At 42.1% G+C, this 18,846-nt stretch overlaps 1 long non-coding RNA gene across 1 annotated transcript; it reads left to right on the top strand.

The window, feature by feature from the left end:
* The first annotated feature begins 13,949 nt into the window (after positions 1 to 13,949).
* On the top strand, positions 13,950 to 15,881 carry LOC139577840 (uncharacterized). The gene is made up of 3 exons (XR_011675431.1): positions 13,950 to 14,107; positions 14,859 to 14,933; positions 15,149 to 15,881. It is a non-coding gene; the product is annotated as an uncharacterized lncRNA (long non-coding RNA).
* The last annotated feature ends 2,965 nt before the right edge of the window (positions 15,882 to 18,846 follow it).

Genomic DNA, 18,846 nt, shown 5'->3' on the forward strand with positions numbered 1-18,846 from the left:
AGCACCAGCTGTCAGAGCAGCTCACAGATCACTGCACCTGTACATAGCCCATCTATAAATAGCCCAAACAACTACCGCTTCCCCTACTGTATTTATTTATTTAGCTCCTTTGCACCCCAGTATTTCTACTTTGCACACTCATCTACTGTCAAATCTACCATTCCAGTGTTTTAATTGCTATATTGTATTTACTTCGCCACCATGGCCTATTTATGGCCTTTACTTCCCTTATCTCACCTCATTTGCTCACATTGTATATAGACTTATTGTTCTACTGTATTATTGACTGTATGTTTGTTTTACTCCATGTGTAACTCTGTGTTGTTATATGTGTCGAACTACTTTGCTTTATGTTGGCCAGGTCGCAGTTGTGAATGAGAACTTGTTCTCAACTTGCCTACCTGGTTAAATAAAGGTGAAATAAAAATTAAAAATAAATGGAAAAATGTGCCAACACGGTGATTGTTTTAAAACTAAAATGTGTCATCCATAACTAGACACACAGACGTGTTAAAAAATGAACACAACATGTTGTTTTTAACACATCTGTTCTAAGAATGTAGATACAGTACATGATGACTTCAGATCTGCAATATGATTGGTCAATAATCTAAACATCATGGGTGTGTTGTATGATTTTCAGATTTTAACACATTAATTGCAGGAATTGACACAAAATGCGTTGAAACATTTATACAAATCAACACAGTGATTTTGTTAAAAATAAGACAACATATGTCATCCCTAACTAGACACATGGATGCATAAAAAATTACACAGATTTTCTAAGAGCTCGTGTGTGTGTGTGTTTGTGTGTATGCGCGCGTAGAGGATATTTATGAAAACGAGGTAGCAGAATCACAATAAGCGGTCATTTTGCAGTGCTCAACAAGGTGTACTTGCCTCCCACTTCTCACAGGGGTCATTTTCATGAAATTGGTTGAACATGGAATGCCACGTGAACCCCTAACACACACACGCACACACAACATGCATATCTGCACGTGCACGCCCATGCACACTCCTCCTTCAACCCTGACAGGTTGTAGCTGTTTAACGCGAAGCATGTGTTTCAGATACAAGTGGGTTACACAGTAATTTGCTCTTCTTGCTTCAGATACAAACGTGGTCAACTATATATGCACACATGTTCTGTAACCCAGTCCACACCGACACACAAGTATCTGCCTTCTGGTTCCAATTTCAAGGTTGACGGGAGGAAGGGAGGAAGTGTTCTCTCTGATTTCGTTTTTTTGAGGAGGAAGGGGGTATGTTTAGGTTTGAGACCTGTTCATTGACACGATAACAGCCAAAGTTTCCTGTGTAAAGACGACGAGGACCAGACCACAGACCTCTAAGGCATGAGTCGGTCTGCTCACATTAGGCTGGGATGAAAACATACAACCCCAGGGCTTGTTACCAGGGCAGATACATATGTACATGTACCACATTTGTTCCCCATTTCTTTGAGTATGCTCACCCTGAAAATGAATGAATGACCCCCACACTAGACTGATCACTAGTAACTTTCCCAAGTTTCCCAGAAATCTCGGTTTGGAAGATTTAGGGGAATAAGTAGGAAATTCAGAATCCTCCAACCAGGATTTATGGAAAACCTGGGAATTCTGGGAAAGTTAAAGGAAATTTTGCAACTCTACTGATCACACACTTCCAATAATAGGAACACTGTAATCAAAGAAAAGAGGACCAAGGCACTCTTCATATAATTAAATAAAATACATTTGTTTATATGACATGTTCAATGGTGTCACGCCCTGACCATAGATTGCTTTGTATGTTTCTATGTTTTGTTTGGTCAGGGTGTGATGTTGGTGGGCATTCTATGTTGTATGTCTAGGTTGTCTATTTCTGTGTTTGGCCTAGTATGGTTCCCAATCAGAGGCAGGTGTCAGTCATTGTCTCTGATTGGGAGCCATATTTAGGTAGCCTGTTTTTCTTTGTGTTTTGTGGGTGGTTATTTTCTGTGTCTGTGTTTCACCATACGGAACTGTCTCGGTCGTTTGTCAGTTTATTGTTTTTGTTCATTGTTCAAGTATTCTTATTAAAATGGAAACTTACCACGCTGCGCATTGGTCCTCCTCTTCTCATTCCAACGACGAGCGTTACAAATGGCTGCATGGCCTTTGTCAGGGAGTAACACTGTAGTTTCATAATAGCTGGTCATGCTGCCCATTCTTCCTGCTGTTTTATTATATTAATATGATATATTATGCCTGATGTCCATCTTTGTTACTACAGCTACCATCACATGGCTCATTATTCCAGATACCTCATGCTGGTAATTGGTTATGAAGTAATGGATTCGTTTAATCTATGGGTCATTGTCAAGCACTAGTTATAACAAATTATTTGGCATTATTTATGTTAAAATTTGAATTTCAGAGGAGTGAATTTAATTGCGCTGCTGTGTTTTATATATATTACTTTTTTTTTAATGTTGAGTGGCCATGAACCACTGAAGCTCTTAGAAGGTACACTACATTACCAAAAGTATTTGGACACCTTCTCGATGAACATCTCATTATAAAATCATGGGCATTAACATGGAGTTGGTCCCCCCATTGCTGCTATAACAGCCTCCACTCTTCTGGGAAGGCTTTCCACTAGATGTCGGGAACATTGCTGCGGGGACTTGCTTCCATTCAGCCACAAGAGCATGAGTGAAATTGGGCACTGGTGTTGGGAGATTAGACCTGGCTCGCAGTCGGCATTACAATTCATCCCGAAGGTGTTCGATGGGGTTGAGGTCAGGGCTCTGTGCAGGCCAGTCAAGTTTTGAATTTGTATTTTTTAGGGCAGCAGCTACTCTTCCTGGGGTCCAAACATATTAAAGCACTTACATTACATATAAAACAAAAGATAAAACAGTAGATCATAACATTATTACAACATCTACAATACAAAATGTTTGATACCACCATACAACAATATCACAATGCATGCGCATGCACGCGTCTGTACCTGTGTGTGTGTATCTTCACAGTCATCGTCGTTCCAAAAGGTGTATTTTGACAATTTTTAAAGAATCTGATTCTACTGCTTGCATCAGTTACCTGATGTGGAATAGAGTTTCATGAAGTAATGTTGTACTGTGCGCCTCCCATAGTCTGTTCTGGACTTCGGGACTGTGAACAGACCTCTGGTGGCATGTCTTGTGTGGTATGCATGGGTGTCTGAGCTGTGTGCAAGTATTTTAAACAGACAGCTCGGTACATTCAGCAGTAGTGATGAAGTCAATCTCTTTTCCACTTTGAGCAATGAGAGATTGACATGCATGTCATTAATGTTGGCTCTCTGTGTACTTTTAAAGGCCAGCCATACTGCCCTGTTCTGAGCCAACTGCAATTTTCCTAAATCCCTCTTTGTGGCACCTGACCACACTACTGAACAGTAGTCTAAGTGCGACTAAACTAGGGCCTGTAGGACTTGCCTTCTTGATAGTGTTGTTAAGGCAGAGCAGCGCTTTAATATGGACAGACTTCTCCCCATCTTAGCTACTGTTGTATCAATATGTTTTGAGCATGACAGTTTACAATCCAGGGTTACTCCAAGCAGTTTAGTCACCTCAACTTGCTCAATATCCACATTTTCATTCCGAGATGTAGTTGAGGTTTAGGGATTAGTGAATGATTTGTTCCAAATACAATGCTTTTAGTTTTGGAAATATTTAGGACTAACTGATTACTTGCTACCCATTTGGAAACTAACTGCAACTTTTTGTTAAGTGTTGCAGTCATTTCAGTTGATGTAGTAGCTGATGTGTATAGTGTTGAGTCATCCGCATAAATAGAGACACTGGCTTTACTCATAGCTAGTGGCATGTCGTTAGTAAAGATCGAAAAAAGTAAGGGGCCTAAACAGCTACCCTGGGGAATTCCTGATTCTACCTGGATTATGTTTGAGAGGCTTCCATTAAGGAACACCCTCTGTCTTCTTTTAGACAAGTAACTCTTTATCCACATTATAGCAGGGGGTGTAACGCCATAACACATACGTTTTTCCAGCAGCAGACTATGATCAATAATGTCAAAGGTTGCACTGAGGTTGTCAGTGCCACCACAATCATTGTATCATCAATTTCTCTCAGCCAATCATCAGTCATTTGTGTAACTGCGGTGCTTGTTGAGTGTTCTTCCCTATAAGGGTGCTGAACGTCTGCTGTCAATTTGTTTACTGTGAAATAGCATTGTATCTGGTCAAACGCCATTTTTTTCAGAAGATTACTAAGGGTTGGCAACAGGCTGATTGGTCGGCTATTTGAACCAGTAAAGGGTGCTTTACCATTCTTGGGTAGCGCTTCCCTCTTTGACTTTCGCTTCACTCCAGGCCTGAGGGCACACACTTTCTAGTAGGCTTAACTTCTCTAGGGTAGAGGGCAGCATTTTCACGTTTGGATGAAAAGCATACCCAAATTCAACTGCCAGTTACTCATCCCCAGGAGATAAGATATGCATATTATATTTGGATAGAAAACACTCTGAAGTTTCTAAAACTGTTTGAATCATGTCTGTGAGTATAACAGAACTTATTTAGCAGGCGAAACCCCGAGGACAAACCATTCAGATTTCTTTTTTTTTTGAGGTCACTGTCTTTTCAATGAATTTTCATTGGGAAACCAGATTTCTAAGTGAATTGCTTGCAGCTCCTACGGCTTCCACTAGATGTCAACAGTCCTGAGAAATAGGTTGAGGTTATTCCTTTGTGTAATGAAGAAATACGGCCATCTTGAAGTCGAGGCACTCCAGGTGTCCTGGACATGCGCTTCAATCAAACAGAAGGCATGCAACATTTCGTTTTAATCCTGTATTGAACACATATCATCCCATCTTCAATTTTATCGATTATTAACGTAAAAATATACCTAATGTTGATTTACAAAAGTAGTTTGACATTTTTTGGCAAAGTTTACAGGTAACATTTGAGATATTTTGTCATCACGTTTGAGCCGGTGTTTTTCTGGATCAAACGCGCCAAATAAAATTGACATTTTGGATATACATCGACGGAATTAATCGAACAAAAGGACCATTTGTAATGTTTATGGGACATATTGGAGTGCCAACAACAGAAGCTCATCAAAGGTAAGGCATGAATTATATTTTTATTTCTGCGTTATTATTATCCTCAGTATATTTCCATCCAGATTGTCAGACATGTATAGACCTTACCGTGAAATGCTTACTTACAAGCCCTTAATCAACAACGCAGTTTTAAGAAAATATAGTTAAGAAAATATTTATTAAATAAACAAAAGTTTTAAAAAGTATGACAATAAAATAACAATAACGAGTGAATTCAGAAAGTATTCAGACCCCTTCACTTGTTCAACATTTTGTTACGTTACAGCCTTATTCTAAAATTCATTAAATATATTTTTTTCCTCATCAGTCTACACACATTACCTCGTAATGACAAAGCAAAAACAGGTTATTACTTTTTGCTAATTTATTTAAAAAAATGTCAAACTGAAATATCAGATTGACATTAGTATTCAGACACTTTACTCAGCTTTTGGTTGAAGCACCTTTTGCACCTTTGGCAGTGATTACAGCCTTGAGTCTTCTTGGGCATGACGCTACAAGCTTGGCACACCTGTATTTGGGGGGTGTCTCCCATTCTTCTCTGCAGATCCTCTCAAGCTCTATCAGGTTGGATGGGGAGAGTCGCTGCACAGATACTTTCAGATCTCACATTTTGTCAGGAAATGCAGCTCTGTCTCAGGTTCTGCTGTTGTGCAGTGGTTGCAGTGGTCTCTCTCTTGCTCTCTCTCTCTAATTCCACCCATCCTCATAACATGTATGCGGTCTGAGCTCACCTTGTTGAGTTCGATTTAATCTGTAGCTAAATGTATAGGTTTTTCTGAGAGGCTGTACCTCTGGGCACCACTACCACTGACAATCCACTTATAGGGATCTGCTGGAACATGGTTTACACAAGTTAAGCAGATCGACCAGGGAGACAGCGAGCAACAGCACTTAAGCTATCTGACTGTAAGACAAGACAGCGGCAGCTCAGAACAATGGCCATATAGGGAGGGAATAAACACTGCGATAAGCTTTTTGCCTGCAGGAGAAAACAGTTTAACACAATGGCCAGAATGTCTATTGTTACAGTTATTAACTCGTACGACTCAGGGACAGTCAGTGATAGACGGATGGATAGAAGATGAGACTTGGAGTTCTCCTAGCCTCTCTTACCACTCTACTTCTGTAGTGAGTGGTAAGATAGGAAGGTGCTTGAGCTATGAAATACAACAGAAATGTCCATCAGAGTCAAGAGATGCTGTGAGTCAGGGTTAAGACTCAGGGATGAAGTAGTCTCTCTTGACATCCACGTCGCCTCCCGCAATTTTCAAATGCTCCTGCTTAACAGCGCCTGTACCACATCAGTTTGGCATAGAGGAATTGGAGGAGTAGGGAAATTCAGCTTTCCCACATCACTGCCTATGTCACTGCATTTCCTGTTGTTGCCCTAGGTAAACATTCCTGCAGGTACAAAGTAGTAGCTAGCAAGATTATTTAATCCTCGGGCGTTCTTACTTATTATTACAGATTGTGCTAAATAGTGGCAACCCACTAATACATTGAATTTGAATAAAGTAATCCACTGTTGTTTTGAGGTTGAAATTTCAACCACAGGATTATGTCATCGTGGTAACTGAGGATGAGATCCTCACTCTCAATCATACATTTTCCCCATATTTAATTGTATTAATGAATGTGTATTTACAGAGGTTTTCGTTTTCAGGATGTCTCATGGTTTGACAAACACCGCTCTAGCTCTGCCACCTTTCACCGCAGATGTGGTCTCTAGTTTAAACAGACAGATTTTGATGGAGACAGGTCGAGAGAAAATGTTTAGTAATCAATGTGACAGACATTGACCCATTCAATACTGCCTTGCAAACTCTTGCCTGAATCTAGCTGATCTAGGGTGTAATCATCAATCCAACAGTTGCAAACAAGACTTTCTATTGGACAAATTCAGGTATGTTTCGTTTGCTTCCGTTTAAAAAACATTTTTAGACAGAATTGGCGGGATGAATAAAACCCTGATCACTGCAAACACAGTTAATTTTCATAGCAGCCACATACAAACAGCATTGTCATTTGCTTGTTGTATAACTCCTACTCACATCTATGCTCTCTCCTCCTCTCACCTTTTCCCTTCGCTAGTGGACTTCAGTGCACAATAAAACAGCTGTCTGTGACCAAGCAAAAAAACCTTTACGAGCCAAACCTTCATACATTAACCCCTAACCGCTATACACAGCCTACATCGTTGTCACCATATTAGCTAACGTCATAGTCAACAAAGCTAGCGTTTAGAACTAATGCCTCAATTAACCCGCTACAATCATGCAGTACAGAGTACAGCAAGCAGTTTAGAAGTTACACCGGGTGGGTTCAGTGGCAATAAAGTAATAAAAACCAAAAGCTAACCTGGACTTGGAAGAGTTCCAGTGTTGGATAGCCATAGCCAGCTAGCTAACATAGTATACCTCTCTGTTAGAGCTGGGTGTTTGAGTATGCTAAATTAGCTAGCTGCATTCGCTAGCAAGGTAAGTGAGCTATAACATACCTGATTCAACTCATTGAGGGCCCGATGATTACTTGACAAGTTGAATCAGACGCGCTTGTCCGGGGCTACAATAAATATGTGTACTGTTGGGGGTACATGAGGATCGGAGTTGGGAACCACTGATATTGGGCAACGTACTGTCTATCTATGGGAACAACTGCAACCTTTTTGAAAGCAACATTGCTCAAATTAATTAAATAAATGATAATGAACCTCATAATACCTGTAATGCTCATCTCCTGCAGCCTAATTGTCATCTCCTTATTTTCATACATTACCTAAATTACAAGATTTGGATTTGCAATAAACAATTTCATATGTCAGAACCAGCCAGCCTGCAGGAGGAATACGAAACAAGAAACAAAGTACATTTGAGAAATCTAAATGAGGTGACCATTGCAGGCTAATGCAGACATGGCAACATTTTAGCCCTTGTAAAAATATAATATATATATATATATGTTTTCAATAAGTGAATAGAAATGTTAACTGTTGGATATCCTAACACTGGCTGGATTCCAATAGGAATTACAATTCACTTTGCAAGCAGGCATAATGTGACTTGCAGGTAGGTTTGCAAAATTCTGGTGATTTTTACAAATTTCCCAGGATTTCTGGGAATTTGGGGAAAGGAATTGGAATTTTGCAACACTACATGCAGGCCTGATGGATTTCTGGGAATTTTGGTCAAGTAACTGGAACAATGAGTTTCAGGCCACTGTATAAGGCTAAAACTAAGCCTCAAAAAAAGGCCTTGTGAGATATGTAATTGTCACGTTCCTGACCTGTTTTCCTTTGTTTTGTATTTGTTTTAGTTGGTCAGGGTGTGAGTTGGGTGGGTTGGTCTAGGTTTGATTTTCTATGTTGGGATTTTGTGTTCGGCCTGGTATGATTCTCAATCAGAGACAGCTGTCAATCGTTGTCCCTGATTGAGAATCATACTTAGGCAGCCTGGGTTTCACCTGTGTTTTGTGGGTGTTTGTTCCTGTGTCAGTGTTTGGGCCACACAGGACTGTTTCAGGTTAGTCACGGTTGTTGTATTTTGTAGTGTTTGTTGTTTTCCCATTAAAATATGAATACTTACCAATCCGCATCTTGGTCTGATCCATGCTCCTCCTCGTCTGAGGAGGAGAACGACTACGACAGCCGTTACAGTAATGTATTGTCATAAAGAGTTTAATTTTAATGATAACAGGTCATTTGATTTGTTCGATTTTTCAAAATTCTTTACAGGTAAAATGTCACAAGTTCAAATTAAGTAATTATTTTCAAAATAATAATCGATTTAAATCAATAAACAATCAATTCAAATTAGGCAAACCAAATCGTCCTATAATCAAACAAAAGCAATCAATAAAAAAACAAAAGAATTGGGAGAATCAGTCCATCAATCTATCAGTCAGTCAGTCAGTCCACAATGTGTTTGTGTCTTTGTGTTGTGGGAGGGGAAGGAGTGGAGTCTGGGCTGACAGTTGTTGGATGGAGGTGGCAGTTGCTGTTGGGGCTGGGATAAAACTGGGTTGGTGCTGGTGTTGGGGCCGGGACTGGAAGTCATTCTGGTGTTGTGACCACGGCTGAAAACTGGGGGGAAAAACAGGAACCACGTACCAGGAACCGGGACCTGGGGCTGGTGCAGATGCTTGGATGGGATCTGGGTCTTTGGAGGGGAGGAAGGGCAACATAAGGAGCAAGTAGACACACAAGGGAGCCCTGGACTCAAATGTCAATGGTGGTACTTCCCTGTGGCCTGCTCTCTCTGGGTGAAGGTCTGATCTTTGATCCCTCCACGCCTTATTCTGGTGGTCTGGTACTGGGAGGATGCTGGCACTGGAACTTGGTCTGCAGAGGGGAGGAAGGACAACCGAGGATCGAGCAGACACCTGGATGCCCAAATCCTGGAGGTCAATGATATTACTCCTCTATGGCATGCTTACTCTGGGCATAGGTCTAGATCTTTGGTCCTTCGCGCCTCTTCTGGTGTGGTGATGAATGGTTCCTGGTTCTTAGAGGGGGATAGGTGAAGAGGGAGGAAGGGGATGAGAGCTGAAGAAGGGGGAGGTGGAGAGTATGTCCATCGGCCTGGGCTAGTGCTGGAGGAGGAGCGATTTTGCGAAAAGGCTGAATGCTCAAGGCTGAAGCACAGAGGGAACAAGCTCCCCTCTGGCCAGTGGTTTGAGGGGAGTGGAGGTGGCCAGGAAGGGGTGCTGGTGGAGATGGGGCGTCTTGGGTGGGGGCAGGGGTGGGGCCGTTTCTGGAACGTCTTGGGTGGTGACAGGGTGGAGGCCATTTCTGGGACCTCTTTGGTGGTGAGTTGGGTGGTGCCTTTGGAAAGGTCTGGGTCTGGGTCTTCGTTGTCTGGTGGAAGGGGTGCGGGGTTGGGATTTGGGTTAGTGAGGTTGGTGGCGTTGGCCCTTGCGTAGGAATTGGGGCAGGTATTAAAGAAATGGTTGCAGGGTCATGTGGAAGTACAGTCCGAAGCAGGATGGTCCCCTTCATAGATTCTGCAGATGATGGCTGTGGCCAGCTGACAGAGTTCGGACATGCCGTAGTAATAGATAGAGCAGCTGTTGTTCCCCAGTGTGATGGCACTCGGGAAAAGTTGGACTTCACCCACTCCTGTTGTGTCTAACCTTAACTGTACCAGCCATATTCATGCCACAGTCCAGATAGTTTAATGATAACATTTGCCTAAGAAGTCATTTCATGATAGGCTCAGGACTGAAAATGAACGAATTCAACAAACATTTCTCTGTCACTAACAAATACAGTCATGGGAGATAACTGTGCAATTCACTCAAAGGTAAGACACACTGGGAAATCATACTGGAGGCATGGCTTAATGGGGGTGTGGCTTTAAGTTAGTTTTTGTTTTGCCACCCATGAATGAAAGTGTTTTTCCAGTTTATCTGGTCTATAGTAGAGGTATATTATATTTGAGGAATGAAATATGGTGGATTTGAATGGGGATTTTGAATCTAATGGTGGTAGAATGAAGGAGAATTGGAAAGTTGTCCAAAAGAATGGAAAACAGAGCAAAGTAGCATACAGTGTTGAGAATGTCTATTTGTATCTTGTAGGAGTAGGGTTCGTCATTGAGGAGCAGCTGATTGGATTATCAATCTTGAAGAATCCATTTGAGATATCCAAACTGGTGGAGAGACTGCTGGTTAAAGTGAAGACTGAGATCACGAAAGGCGGGCATGTTTAGATTTCGAGTCGATCTATTCTTTAGTTTTTTGATATGGAGCCTCTCCCTACTCAAGTGCAGTTGGGGTATATAAAGTACAGAGTCAGAGCATTTCTCCCAAGACCAATGCAGTGTGATCATTGTAAAGTTTTTGGTCATGTTTCAAGTGTTTGCAGAAGGGAGAAGCCAAGATGTCCAAGTTGCAGAAAAGATAATGTCCTGTGATTTAAAAGTGATGAAAATGTGACATGTTGCAATTGTGATGGGAACCATGAAGCCACGTCTTTCGAATGCCCGACAAGGGTGAAAGAGAATGAGGTGGCCAAAGTCAGCGCTGTCCAGATCATTTCATATGCAGCAACTGTTACAGTTTTTTCTGATTGCTTAGGCACTATCTTTGAAACTATAGGATATTTTTGCAAAACTCCACACAATAACAACAAAACCTTACACCAAACTAGCAAAACATTATACATCACTTGCAAAAGCAAACAATTCTTGCAAAACTCTTCAAACAAAAGTTTTTGCGTCAATACAGTACACACAAACCATCATTTAAATAAGCACAGGAAGCACCAACTACACACTGATAGTATAAATGAAAAACACTTGTGGCTTTCGCTTTTTCTGTTTGCAGGGTATAGCATTTGGATGTGGATGTGTATTCTGAACATAACACACTATCAATGTTCTAACACTCCTCAAACAATAAAAGAGCAGTAGAAGAAAACAAAAACATTTGTGCTTGAATAAAAAGTTTTGCCTTCTTTGTGAGTCTGGCCATAAGACTTAATCCACATCACATGCAATGTTGTCTTGAGCTAGGCAGCATGGAAAGTATCGCCTGGAGTGCCGTATCCAGGCCTGGTATGACCCCTGATCGATGTCTCCACAAGCCTCCTCCATTGCCTGTAGAAGCGGCCTTGCTGAGCGGCCTTTCAGGTTATGTCGATATAGGACTCGTTTTACTGTGGATATAGACACTTTTGTACCTGTTTCCTCCAGCATCCTCACAAGGTCTTTTGCTGTTGTTCTGGGATTGATTTGCACTTCTCGCACCAAAGTACATTCATCTCTAGGAGACAGAACGTGTCAGGCGTTCAGGCATTTGGAAATTGCTCCCAAGGATGAACCAGACTTGTGGAGGTCTACAATTTTTTTCTGAGGTCTTAGCTGATGATGTCGAGCAAAGAGGCACTGAGTTTGAAGGTAGGCCTTGAAATACAGCCACAGGTATGCCTCCAATTGACTCACATTACGTCATTTAGCCTATCAGAAGCATCTAAAGCCATGACATCATCTTCTGGAATTTTCCAAGCTGCTTAAAGGCACAGTCAACTAAGTGAAACATTGAATTATAAGTGAAATAATCTGTCTGTAAATAATTGTTGAACAAATGACTTGTGTCATGCACAAAGTCAATGTCCTAACCAACTTGCCAAAACTATAGTTTGTTAACAAGACATTTGTGGAGTGGTTGAAAAATGAGTTTTAATGACTCCAACCTAAGTGCATGTAAACTTCTGACTTCAACTGTATACATTGAGATCATGTGACAGATCATGGGACATTTAGATTGCACACAGGTGGACTTTATTTAACTAATACTGTGACTTCTGAAGGTAATTGGTTGCACCAGATATTATTAGGGGCTTCATAGCACATCTGGTGAAGACATATGCCCACACCACTTTTCCGTTTTCCATTTTTAATAAAAAAAAAAAAAATCATTTCACTTCATCAATTTGGACTATTTTGTGTATGTCCATTACATGAAATCCAAATAAAAATCTATTTAAATTACAAGTTGTAATGCAACAAAATAGGAAAAATGCCAAGGGGGGTGAATACTTTTGCAAGGCACTGTAATGTAAGTAACAATCTTTCAAACAAAAGAAAACTTCTTGGCAGAGAAAAAAAGAATGTGAAGAAATGTGTGTGTTGACACTAATGTAGGTGTCATAACCAGCCATAAACTAACGCAATATACACTACTAGTCAAACGTTTTAGAACACCTACTCACTCAAGGGTTTATCTTTATTTTTACTATTTTTTACATTGTATAATAATAGTGAAGACATTAAAACTATGAAATAACACACATGGAATCATGTAGTAACCAAAAATGTGTTAAACAAATCAAAATATATTTTATATTTGAGATCTTCAAAGTAGCCACCCTTTGCCTTGATGACAGCTTTGCACACTCTTGGCATTCTCTCAACCAGCTACATGAGGTAGTCACCTGGAATGCATTTTAATTAACAAGTGTGCCTTCTTAAAAGTTCATTTGTCGAATGTCTTTCCTTGTTAATGTTTGAGGCAATCATTTTGTGTTGTGACAAAGTAGGCAGGGTATACAGAAGATAGCCCTATTTGGTAAAAGACCAAGTCCATATTATGGCAAGAACAGCTCAAATAAGCAAAGAGAAACGACAGTCCATCATTACTTTAAGCCATGAAGGTCAGTCAATACGGGACGTTTCAAGAACTTTTAACATTTCTTCAAGTCCAGTCAAAAAAAACATCAAGCGCTATGATGAAACTGGCTCTCATGAGGACCTCCACAGGAAAGGAAGACCCCAGAGTTACCTCTGCCACAGAAGATAAGTTCATTAGAGTTGCCAGCCTCAGAAATTGCATCCCAAATTATTGCTTCAACAAAGTTCAAATAACAGACACATCTCAACATCAACTGTTCAGAGGAGACTGTGTGAATCAGGCCTGATGGTTGAATTGCCGCAAAGAAACCCCTACTAAAGGGAAGGGGAGATACCTAGTCAGTTGTACAACTGAATGCCTTCAACTGAAATGTGTCTTCTGCATTTAACCCCTCTGAATCAGAGAGGTGCGGGGGGCTGCCATAATCGACATCCACGTCTTCGGCGCCCAGGGAACAGTGGGTTAACTGCCTTGCTCAGGGGCAGAACGACAGATTTTTACGTTGTCAGGTCAGGGATTCAATCCAGCAGCCTTTCAGTTACTGCCCCAACGCTCTAACCACTAGGCTACCAAGTACACCAATAATAAGAAGAGACTTACTTGGGCCAAGAAACATGAGCAATAGACATTTTGCACAACGTACTGTAGCAATGCCCACTTCAGCTCAACTTCCTACCCGATACATAGCTTCCTCTCCCAATTGCATCCTGTCAGCCTGATTGTAGCCATACTAGCCTCGAAGTCGCTCGTTTTATTATTAATGGAAGACACAACCATGGCACTGTTTTACACAAGGTGCTTGCAAGAGCTGCCGAAGATAACAGGGACGGATGTACATCGTCTGGCCAAGACAAGTAGCAAAGCGGATTCAAACTGTATGTCTCCAGTTACCTTTTCAATTATGAAGGTGAAGTGTAGCGAAGTTGCCTATCAGACCAGACAAGGGCCATTATTCAAAGCTGTAACGTAGTTTAAGACATGCCTTTTACAGTAGCTAGCTAACATCATGATTGCTCATTCTTTTTATTCAAAACAGTTTCGAAGAGAGACAAAGTGACAGGAGAGGTCAGCATAAGGGCTTGCTGCTGCAGATCCATGAGGAAAAATGAGGAACCACACAGTTTGAGTGTAGGGTGAAAAGTCAGCTGTTTGTGACACACTTCATGCCGGTTACACAGTCAGAGATGAAGCCTTGTCTTAGACTAAGAAGTTCCTGTCAATGGAGATCTGCATTAAGAGGCATTGCTTAGTCTAGGACTAGGCTTAACCCATGTCTATGAAACTGTTCTTAGTGTAGTAATTGTTCATTCATCTTCCTTGCTGTTTCTGTAAGCTCTGTTGTGTTGAACGCATTATATTACATTTAAACAAGGGCATATACCCTTAATAGAAAAGTTTAAACCTGTATTGCTGTAATGAATTTAATGGCTGTTGCATGTTGCGCCAGTCACTTCTGTTTGCTGGTCGTGACACATGTTGAGTGATTTTATAGTCTAATAATTGTATTTTTATATCTGGCCCTCTGAGCCAGTAACAATGACAGAGCATCACTGTTCGTGTGTTGCTGGCACTGCATTATGCAACCACACAGTTGCCTTACTATTCCAGTCTGCACACTTTTCCCAGATGGGAACACCAGTCGTCCCACCTGTGCACAGATGCACAGAGGCCGAGCAGCAGTGGCATAAGCCAAGGACTATGGTATGTTTTATAGCTATACCACATATCAACATCATATGGTTATAATCACATCATAATGCTAAGAAATGATTTGATGTAAATTTAAATCGTCTCATGATTAGATTAGTAGCTGGTCATGTCCTATTACACTTTGACTATATAAAATGATTTAATTTCAGGTGGTTTCAAGTACATTGTTCAGATTGGCTAACCAGAGCGGCTGCTTTGCTTTGCAGAAGTACACTCTACAGCTCCCTTCTTGGACCGCTCCTTGACCTCTCAGTTCTCCAGATAGAAGACGCATACAATAACTTTGACCCTGTATCCAAGCCATGGATCTGCAGCATGGGGTTGTCTGCTGAAAAGCTTTTAGTCGACTCCTGTCTTACCAGCAGCCTTCAGTCACTACGCGACACATAGTTTACATTTTACATTTTTAAGTCATTTAGCTGACGCTCTTATCCAGAGCGACTTACAAATTGGAAAGTTCATACATATTCATCCTGGTCCCCCCGTGGGGAATGAACCCACAACCCTGGCGTTGCAAGCGCCATGCTCTACCAACTGAGCCACACGGGACCATAAGGAGACACCACCATTCCCTTCACTGTCCCTGGATGGCTACAGACTGGAGAGCAACATTCAAGGCTGCACATTTGTGCTCAGAGAAAAAGACCAGCTTCATATATAGTCTCTTCAGGTGAGCTTCGAAACAGCCTTAAAATGAGAAGCTACTAGAGAACAGAGTGCTGTCTGACTGGCAGGGGCTCCGGAAACCAATAATGACCTCGTCACGGTTCCGAGAGGCTTGCCATGTGAGAGGGCTGACATCCGCAGGCAATCTAGCTGAAAGGATCCTCAAAGCCACAGCACCAACAGCTGACATTAGTTAATAAATAAATCATTTGAAATATTGATGTTACATTTTTTCTGTTTTCTTGTCACTGTAAATAAAAACTCTTTACAACATTTTGTGTTTGGAGTATAAGCAGTGGTGTTTATTATCAATACATGGACTACAGGGTGTTAGACAATGTGGATGGTCACAGCAACAAAAAAGGAAAGATGCATTGCAGTAGTAGCTCATTGCTCCTTGGCCCATGCCTTCACAAGAGGCCCACTGGTCGTTTGTGAGAAGGCAAGCCACAGTCCAGATGCAGTTTATGCTTCCCACCCGTGACATGGGAATCTCTGACTGAAACAGCTTGTTCAGTTTAATTCTGCCAATTAATCTCTCAATGTGGAATCTAAAATGGGCAATCTCTTGCTTTTGATGGACCTGTGCTGCTGACATTTGGCTCTGTTTAGACAGATTGTTTGAATAGCTCATTGTCGCTGATGGAGCCAGCATACAATTCTGACACAAAAGTAACTGCTCCATGTGGGGCCGTCCCGAGCAGGCCTTTCAAGGTGCAGTGGGACTTGTAATGCGAGTACATCTCACTGTGTAGAGGGAGACGCTGGCTGTTGGCCTCTCAACTCGGTACAGTCAATGATGACTTGGGTGTCTGGATACCTACTGAACTCCTTCGGCAACACAACCTTGACATCTTCCGAACTCGGAATTCCAAGTCGGGAACTCTGGCCTCTTTCTAGAGCTCTGACCTGAAGATCACTGACGTCTTCAAGATTCAACCTTATTTTTGTCTTGAAAGCACCATACATCCAGAGAATGACAGACTTTGATGACAAAGTTTGATGGCAAAATTTTCCCACGAAGGACTGCCGCGCCACCTTCTTGTTCAAGTGAGCACAGCACAACAAGGTGAGTCTAAAAATGTATTGTATGCTGCTGCATAAATGATGTAATATGCCAGGAAGATATGTATACTGTAGCTAAGAAAGTAATACTAAGTGTATGTTGTGTAGTAAGCTGTGTAGTAAGTTGGTTCACATTTAGCCTATAGCCTGTTTTAGAGAAATGTAATCATTTAATATTGTAAGAGCTTTCATTGTCTGCTTATATGCCTCCTTTATTTATTATATACAGTTCTGACTTAGTGTATAGGGAGAATACTGTAAGAAATGCCCATGTTCTGAATTATGTTGCTGTACTGTCGTGGAAAATGGCATAATCATGCTATCCTGTGTTTTGCTGCTTAAAAATAGTCTCTTGTTAAATGCTAGTGTTTTTGCTAACCTGATACAAACTTGTCTTTGTGTGACTTAGTCATACGACTTGGTGTATAGCTAAGATCCGTTCAGGTGCGACTGCAGCATGTGAGACATCCCGTGCGTTTACTCTCTGCAGGAAGTCAGCACATTATAGTGTGAAGTGTGGCATAACGCAGTTATACGGTTGAGCCCTCGTGCGATCATCCTCGGGCTATCTTAATCTGAACAGAGGAACCAATTTATACTATGTTCGGACCCTGTTTCCACACATCTGCTAACTGCCACGTAGACAAAAGAGGTTGTACTTTTTCTATAAGAGCTGAGACCCAACTATGATGTGTTGGACCTTGACTCAGCATGGTTACCTGCTCCATTTTTGCAAATCTTACAATAACGCAGTCTCTCTTCCCTTCTAACAAATTAAATCCCCTATAGCACATTTCAAAAGTACTGAACAAATTGTTATATTGACTACACCCGTCCTAGCTCGCTCAATAATGTCTTCATCGAAATTACGGATAGCCTCTTATCCACTCGTCGTCCCCTTATGCAATAGTTTGTACATCTCAATTGTCAGTAGAAACCACATTTGCTTAAGTCAGCCATATCAGCTATTTGTTTTTAAAAGGCAGTAAATGAGGCTGAATTTACTGTTTCGCTGGCAGACAAGGCTCCGCTGATACCCAGGTTTAGCAGTGGTAAGGTGTTTCTGTTGGGACAGCTTTATGTAGGCCCTAACAGTTTGTGGGCACATTTTGTCAATGTTATAGTGCAATTAAGAAGATACATTTTCGCCTAAAATGACATACCTGAATCTAACTACCTGTAGCTGTCACGTTCGTCGTAAAGAGGAGACCAAAGCGCAGCGTGATATGAATACATTCTTCTTTTTAATAAAGGAAGAACACTGAACAAACTAACAAAGTAACAAAAACGAACGTGAAGCTATATAACAGAGTGCTGACATGCAACTACACATACACAACTACCCACAAAACCTAAATGGAAAATGCCAACCTAAATAGGATCCCCAATCAGAGACAACGATAAACAGCTGCCTCTGATTGGGAACCAATTCAGGCCACCATAAACCTACATTACCTAGACATACAAAATCCCCCTAGACAAGACCAAAAACACACATACTCACCCTCGTCACACCCTGACCTGACCAAAATAATACAGAAAACTAAGGTCAGGGCGTGACAGGACCCCCCCCCCCCCCCCAAAGGTGCGGACTCCGGCCGCAAAACCTGAACTTATAGGGCAGGGTCTGGGTGGGTTTTTCTCCGTGGTGGCGGCTCTGGTGAGGGACGTAAACCCCAGTCCACCTCTGGCTTGGCCCACTTAGGTGGCGCCTCTAGAGCGGCCGACCCCGGACTGGGGACCCTCGTAGCAGGCTCTGGACTGGAGGGCGCTTCTGGAAGCTCCGGACTGAAGGGCGCCTCTGGAAGCTCCGGACTGAAGGGCGCCTCTGGAAGCTCCGGACTGAAGGGCGCCTCTGGAAGCTCCGGACTGAAGGGCGCCTCTGGAAGCTCCGGACTGAAGGGCGCCTCTGGAAGCTCCGGACTGAAGGGCGCCTCTGGAAGCTCCGGACTGAAGGGCGCCTCTGGGCTCCGGGGCTCCGGACTGGGGATCGTCGCAGGAGGCTCCGGACTGGGAATCGTCGCTGGAGGCTCCGGACTGGGAATCGTCGCTGGAGGCTCCGGACTGGGGATCTTCGCTGGAGGCTCCGGACTGGAGATCGACGCTGGAGGCTCCGGACTGGAGATCGACGCTGGAGGCTCCGTACTGGGGATCGTCGCTGGAGGCTCCGGAC

The sequence above is a fragment of the Salvelinus alpinus genome, chromosome 6 (assembly GCF_045679555.1).
Source record: "Salvelinus alpinus chromosome 6, SLU_Salpinus.1, whole genome shotgun sequence".
Taxonomy (NCBI): Eukaryota; Metazoa; Chordata; class Actinopteri; order Salmoniformes; family Salmonidae; genus Salvelinus; species Salvelinus alpinus.